The sequence below is a fragment of the Selaginella moellendorffii genome, unplaced genomic scaffold, assembly GCF_000143415.4.
Source record: "Selaginella moellendorffii unplaced genomic scaffold, v1.0 SELMOscaffold_209, whole genome shotgun sequence".
Taxonomy (NCBI): Eukaryota; Viridiplantae; Streptophyta; class Lycopodiopsida; order Selaginellales; family Selaginellaceae; genus Selaginella; species Selaginella moellendorffii.
Window position 1 is genome coordinate 50,055 of NW_003314469.1, and position 7,858 is coordinate 57,912.

The 7,858-nt window shown below is 42.0% G+C and overlaps 1 long non-coding RNA gene across 1 annotated transcript; it reads right to left on the bottom strand.

Annotated features, from left to right (window-relative positions):
* Window positions 1–1,852: 1,852 nt before the first annotated feature.
* LOC112343787 lies at window positions 1,853–2,231 on the bottom strand. Its single transcript, XR_002991411.1, has 3 exons — window positions 2,136–2,231; window positions 1,926–2,069; window positions 1,853–1,868 (listed from the first exon to the last, which is right to left on the bottom strand). It is a non-coding gene; the product is annotated as an uncharacterized LOC112343787 (long non-coding RNA).
* Window positions 2,232–7,858: the final 5,627 nt, after the last annotated feature.

A 7,858-nucleotide genomic window follows, 5' to 3' on the forward strand; every position in this document is an offset into this window, starting at 1 on the left:
GAGAAATAGATCTTCTTTTCAATTTTACAATGTCAGAAATTATGCTTGTAAACAATGTTAAATTTATCTTAATTTTGCTACTATTCATCTCCAGAGAAATGGACAATAATGCAATTAAATAATAATGCAAATTTTGGGGAATATAAGATCATTTTTTAATCATCATTAAATTTGAATTTGAAATTTTTATTACCTTTTTATTAAAAATTTTATTTGAATTTGATTTTTTATTGCAAGTAGAATAGCTTTGGTAGGTGTTAGTTCTGTTTAGATCATCATGCAACGATGCTGTTTCTTATTGATAAGTATTTTTGGTTTTTTTTTCTGTTTTGTATTCAAGCAAACATAGCAATAGCACAATAGAATAGAGATTCTTGTATGTGCAAGTCACTCTTTTTTTCTGTTTTACTGTTTTCTGCCTGCACGTTTCCTTTTGAATGTTTTAAGCGTTTTTAGGATTGTGATCTAGAGCGACATATAGACTTTTTTGTTTTTTAGCTAATACCTTTACGAGAGAGAGCAAAACACTAAATAAAATCAAACACGGAAATCATTTCTATGCCCTGAGTTAATGTACAAATATCATGTACTGAATCAAACCAAGCTCATGGCTTCAAAGGTGTGTCTATAAACACGTACATACACAACAGTTGTCTTATTCCTTCAGAAATGGCTTTTTTAAAAACAGTTCATGGCTTTGTCTGTAAGAAAGTAGAGTAGGCTGCCATGTAGAGCTCCAATCCTTGTTCTCCACCACCTCAGCTGCCATGTACTTCGCTGTTGTGATATCTCCTAAAGGTGCTGATCACCACTTTCTCGCACATGTTTAGCTTGGAAAGAATGTTGTCGAGCTTGAGATCCTGGTGACCCACGCCTCTCAAATAAATCTATTTGAAAGTCTTTACCAGCTGCTTGATGATTCTGGCTGCTTTCTCCTCACCAATCTTCTTGCAAATATGCTATATTTAAAAGACCACATAATTATGGAATAACGCCTTAAGAAATGAAGGCAATATTTCCACCAATGAACGTAACCAATCGAGGAAAAATGCCCGTGCCCCGTCCAAAATGAGACTCAGACAACACTACAAAGTCGGCAAACTTTCCTTGCGTCAGCGACCCAACCAAATCTTCTAATGCAGCTGAATACACAGCCGAGGATGTGTACCTGTGAATCCAAAAACACGAACTGCATTTCAGTTTTGTCATCTGTTTTCTCTTACCCTGCCACTGCGTCCCATGCAGAAATCCTTTCCTCGGGAATCCAGGGATGACTCCAGCCCGAAGGTGTTCTCTCCATGGCAGTGCAGATCCCTCCAACTGGATTCACGGCTACCACCTTGAGACAAACCATTCACGTAACGCCAAAGAAAAAGTAATTGACAGGCTTACAGGCCAGTCGGATCCTAACCACGCTACCGTTTTCGAGGGACCAGAGGTTATAAGATCCGCATGAGTGCCTTCTAACCAAATTTCTTCACGGCGTAGTAAGCATCATCTAGAAGTTGCTCTGGCTGTACAAAAATATAGGGTTTTGCAATGGAGGCAAAATGCAGGTCTACTGGTCGATGCGCACAATGCATGGTTTCTTCAGATTCCTCTCTGCTCGGTTTGGCCTTTACTACGGCCTTTTGGACGTCCTGTGGTTTCCTTCTGTGATGTTTTCCTTCCTGGCGTTAGAGAGTAACTGAGGATCAAACGAAACAAACCTCGCCATGTAAGATAGCACTGCCTGAGCAAAGCCAGGCTTGTACGAGAAGAGCAGCCCATGGAAGAGCTTCCCATCGATGGAGGCTTCTAGTTGAATACGTCGCTTACTCTAGCCTTGAACATCTTCTCGCCTAGTGGCTGAACGTGAGCTTGAAACTCTGTAGCATGAGTTTGACAGGGAAATATTGGAGAGGTCCAAGGTTTTCCACAGATACCTCCGTGAGATGAAACCAAGCTCTTGTCCGCATCCCGTTGCTTGTCTAGCATGAATGGCGTGGCACGATACTCTTGCTGCCTTCTCTTAAGTTCCTTACGCATGGATAGCTTTGGTTCTGATGGATCTTTCTCCCTCAGCATCTCTTCACAGAAAAACGGCAACCATATTGTCAAGAATGGCAGCAATGTCAATAAAAGAAGAAGCCAACCTGTGTCGAGGAAATACATGTCATCCAGAGCTTCAAGCTCTTCGTTACATCCCCCATAGAAGAATAATATGCCTCGCTCTGCGTTCACAGAATCTCCTGCAAGGGAGAAACGTGGAGAAGGCCCGGGACCAGAGGGATTCGAAGTCGCCCAAACACCAGTCGCTACAAAATACATAAAAGCCCCATGAGAGACCAACAGGAAACAAATCTACCTACAAGCGCACGTACTTAAGTCAAGAGTATGGACGTCATTGAATAGCTTGCGATCATCGGAGAATCCTCCAAACACGACAAGATACTTTCCATGGCTGATTGTTGTGTGCCCGGCTCTTGGCATCAGCTCGGCACCAGTCGTCTTTACCTCCGCCATGCCATTGTTTCTGGAAACGCAAATGAATTCGCAAGTTTAAAACCAGCACAATGTATGTACCTGTGTCCAGAATATGAACATCGTTTAGATAGGCATTACCACCGTCCTCGCCACCCATGACAACGAAACAGTTCTTAAGGTATGGCTATCCCGAGAAATAGGCGAGACTCCAGTGGTAGAAATCTTCTTCCAGACAAAAGTATCTACAGGGAAAAAAAAAGTTTAGAAGAAAACAAGGAAAGTTAACAGAATATTACTCGTGTTCAAAACATGGAGGTCGTTGTAGTACTCCTCCTCTGAGGGATCGCTGGATTTCCCACTTCTTCCAAACATGAACAGGTTGTCACCGATGAGAGACGTGCTATGTCCTTCTCTCAAAGCAGGAACATCACCGAAGTGTTGGTAGCTGCATCGGATGATAAGAACAAGAAAAAAAAATCGATAGAACTCGGAGCTTACCAGTATCCAAAACAAAGAGTATGATTGAGCGGGCTGGTTCCATCGGTACCACCAAACACATGGAGCTTAGACCCGACGGCCATTGAGCTGTGGCTGTCTCGAGGAGAAGGGTGCGTTCCTTTCATCACAGGCTTGCTCCAGGTGTACATCCCTGCGCGATCCCACCAGAAGAGTGAAGAACCTTGATTCTAGTCGTCGATGACAACGTGAATCCCCTCGTTGTCCGAGACGTTGTCCCTGTCATGAGCTCCATCCACCATAGCCTGTTCGCCTTTCACTCCCAATCCTCGTCACATTTCCGAGCAGAGCACGTCGATCTGTCAAATGCACCTGCGCAGGCGGATGCCAGCGATTTTTTTCCCAGCGTAAGTCTGGAAGGCATCAAGCCTGTTCTCGCTGACCATCGAGCACAACTATGGCAACACAGAGAAAGCCGTGAGCCTCTCAAACCTTTGCAAATGGAGAAACAAACACAACCTCGTTGTAATAGGCTGGGACTTTCAGCCGCTTAGGATCGTTATCCAGTGCCGTTCCCAGGACTTCTTCCGGAGCTGTCTAAAAATGAATGCGTTACAGTTTTTTCTAGTGTCTAAATCGAAGGAACTCACTCAAAGGTGTTGGATAAGGAACAAATGTAGGTTGCGGCTTTTGGTAGGAGTTTTTTTGGTCCCTCACCAGGCTCGACACCGCCGTTGCTGCAATTGGCCGGAATATCTTGGTCATCCTGGAACATCTCAAGTTAGAATCGCAGGGACGACGATAGGGGGGTCGAGACTCTTTTACCAGATGATATTCTCAGTTGAGTACTTTTGCCATAAGTGTGACTCTTTTCTTCACGAACTCGGTAATTCTACGAACTCTACAAACAGAGACAAATCCCTTCCTAGGGTTAGAAATAGGATAAATGAAACGTACCATCTACATATCAATCTGCAAAGCATACTTAAGCAAAGCATTCCCTCCCAGTCGATGGAGCGGTTGCAAATCTAGAATTGAAACAGTACCTCCCATATTGCCATCTTGGCCGTCTATATCAATCGTCACAGATTTGGACAGTCAGATTAATAGTATCTACCATAAGTAAAAATGGATATTCTTAAAATAGAATATGTGACGCCGATGCCAAAATAGCAACTTTAAATAAAGAGTTTGACTAGCTGGGATCCCAGCTCCGCTGAGAGAAGTACAAAATATTTTGGGCACATTGAATTTTTAAGCATTTTAGCGTCAAGAGTAAGCATTTTAATATTAATTTTAAAATAATCAGTTGAAAGTTATAGTTGTAAGCTCTAGAAAGAAAGGCTTTGTAATTAATCAAAACTGGCTTCTTTTATTTTACAAGTTTTGTGCTTGAAATGAAAGCAAATGCCTTTCTAAATTCATCATCCTAGAGATGGAACATATGATATCCATAATTAAAAGTTACAACATCTACTTGAAATCTTGATATCAAGGGAGGGTGTTCTAGCATAACCCACTTGGTTTTAAATCAAAGGAAGATAAAAACAGAAGTGTTCAAAGGCTTGCTTTTTATTCTAGATTTCCTGTCCAAGTTTTAACCAGTGAAGTTCTACAGAATCTTAGATTTTTTCAGTGACTTACTGTAAAGTGGCAAGAAGAAATTGAAGAGAGGTGGTGGAAGTTTAATGAGGACCCAAGCAGCTTTATTCTACTCAACATGGATATTGAGTTCAGAGTCATTGCCTTTGGAACACATCAAAGTCAGCCTGGGGGTTCTACTTGCAGAGGAACTTCTTGCATGCTCTCTTTTGATCACAAAGCATTTGATGTTAAGAAACTGCTAAAAGAGAAAAAGAAATGCAAAATCTAAGACATAATAGTGTTAGGCCATAAAATATAACTTTTTGACCAAAGCAATGCTGATAAGTGAGATCTGTGAATTTTAGTTTCCTGTTGTGCATACTTGAAAATTTGAGAGTTAAGAAATCCAGATTATTATAATGCAAGAAAGAGCCAGACCATATAAAGTGAAAAAGAGTTGGACTTTTGTAAATCTTTGACGAAGGCAACACAGATACATGAGACCTGGTGACTCTTTAATTTTCAAACCCGCAGGGAGAACAGAGGTAAGATTCCTTCCAAACCATGAAGAAAAATCACAAATGCATGGCTTGCACTCTCCTGCTCTTGCTTTTGGTTGTGCCTGCCATTGTTTTTCTAGCCCGCCATCACCAACACCGTTCAGCCAAACAAAACCCAACAAGCAAAGAAGCTCTGGAAGTGTGGGACGAAGTCTCCAAGCTCTCACAGCATGATCTTAAGTGTCTGGCACTCTTCATCTCCCCACTCACCACAATCTCCACCAAAACCTATGGATGCCTGCCTCCATCCCCAGCTGGAAGCCATCCCCAAACTTCCAACACTTGAGCCCTCCTCAGACTCCAAAGCTTGGGGTCCAGTGTACAAGGAAGACACCACCTCCGCTAACAAACACCTTATGGTTGTGTTCCGGGGCACCTCCACCCAGGCAAACACATGTGTCAATTGGATCCTGTTTGGAGAGCTACCAAGGACGTCACTTACAAGTCTGAGCTCTTGCCTCTCCACCTATTCCAACCAGACCTCGACTACATCTCCCACAATGTGAGCTACACACACCAAGTTGTGGAGGTGTGTCCAAACGCATCGCTTCTACTCATTGGTGCCAGACTCACAGTTCTCATCTAGGCATCGCTCGATGGACTTGCTGCTGTTGTTGCTGTCAGCAGCCTGGGAGCTGGAGGCTCGCTGCAGTTGTGGTCCTTTCAGCTCTCTTACAAGATGAATCGTAATATGGCTGTGATTGGAAACGGGTGGGATTCCGTGTTCACGGTGTCATGGGTTTCCCCATGTCATTAAATTCCCCGTATTCCTTTTACAAAAAAATAACTGAAACAATAGGGCTTACCATCGTGTTAATTCCTAGAACACACGTTTTTCAATTTTTTTTACACCAATTCATACACTTCCTGTCACCCTCAGAATAGATCTTGGATCCTTACAAGTTGTTTAGTGGTGATCCGTCATGAGAAGGGAAGAAGGAAATAAATAAGATGACCCCTAAGTGATCCAGAGAATTTACTAAACGATGTGTTCTGTAAGATCTTGAGATTCGAGAGAGTTACGCAAGAATCCAACGCCGAGATGAGTGTCAGCTTGTCCGATTTCACTCCCTGGAGTTGCATATGAATGAATACTCTGGCAGCCGAGCGATCGTCGTCACAGCAAGAGAAAGAGGACAGCAGCCCATTCCAAAGAAGAGCACTGTAGCCACCGGAAGAGAAAGAGACTTGATCAAAAGCTTGTCTCACTTCGTCCAGGCTTCCACAGGCCCTGTATGCGTTCATAAGAGCTCTCCCCAAGACCTTGTCGATCTCCACGCCACTATCTCTCACAGCTTCGTGGATCACTCTCGTCTGATCCAGTCTCCAGCAAGCATCTAGCATTGTCACAAAGGTCGCCATAAAGATGAATTCAAGCTTGCTGAACTTCTTTTTATTATACAGCCTTCATGTAAAATTAGATCACATGTTTTCCTCTTTCTTTTGCCACCCATTGATCTATAGGAGATTTTACAATCTCTTTTAGAAATAGAAGCTTAGACAGCGTGTGCAGGCTCTAGATGGTGATAATAAGTAAATAGACAAATAGCCAGACCACAAGAAAATAGAAGCACACTGAATGTTGCCCTTAGGACTTTCTAATTATCTCTCAGAGAACACAGAAACAAAATTACCTCTTGACAAATGCATAAGGCAACCTAATTGTGTAGTTCTTTTTTCTATGATTCGAAACAGTTTTTCTTAACCTACGTGTCTATTAGTTACACTCTCAAAAAGCCTTTGACAGTAAAGAGGTTTACCACAGCTTTTTAAGGTAATATTGTGACATTGTAATAATCTTTTCTAATATTGTGATAAGTGATTAGAGGAAATAACATCCCCTTCAACCACGACATCAGAAATGTGAACTTTGCAATTTGTTTGATTCTAACATACAGTTGCCATCATAGTCCCATAAACTAAATGTGCCCAGAGGCAATGTGATCCCAGAGCCAGCCAACGCAGATCCTAGGCTCTGCCCTTGATGCTCATGGCAATCCGCTGCAATTGGAGGGAAAAGAGAAAAAACTCAGTTAAAACTGGATCTTACAAGTACAAAACAAAACAAAGAAAAATGCTACCTGTACACTGGTTTGGAGAGCTTGATCAACGTATTTTAGTGGTTGTTTCTCCATTTGAAGAGTTCCCCTGCAGGATAAAAGTTTATTGCTAAGCAAACATGAGTCGCAATCTGCAAGGAAAAGGTCAATTTAGAAAGCAAGATCAATCCCCTGGATCTTACAAGTACAAAACAAAAAAAAGAGAAAATGCTACCTGTACACTGGTTTGGAGAGCTTGATCAACGAATTTTAGTGGTTGTTTCTCCATTTGAAGAGTTCCCCTGCAGGATAAAAGTTTATTGCTAAGCAAACATGAGTCACAATCTGCAAGGAAAAAGTCAATTTAGAAAGCAAGATCAATCCCCGAATCTCTCTTTCAGCACATGCGCAATTAACCTGTTCAAAAGATCAGTGCAAGTTTTAAGTCAGAAATATCACATTGTTTCTGCTGATTATGACGCTCTTATCCGTGCTCTTCATGGCAAAATACTGGCAGGAACCTTTCAACTCTACTAAATGTACACTTGCATCACAAAAAGGCTTTTTCATCCCATATATAAGAAACGACTATGAAAAAACTCACCTTCCTGTGTTACCACAACCAAGAGATTTGACAGGCCGAAAATGGTGGAGTCAGTTTCTCGCCACTAGTTTGAATCTGCATTTAAAACAAGCAAGAAAACTGGAGAAGTCATCAGACTAAACATGCGCTCATGAATCTTTCTAATAGCA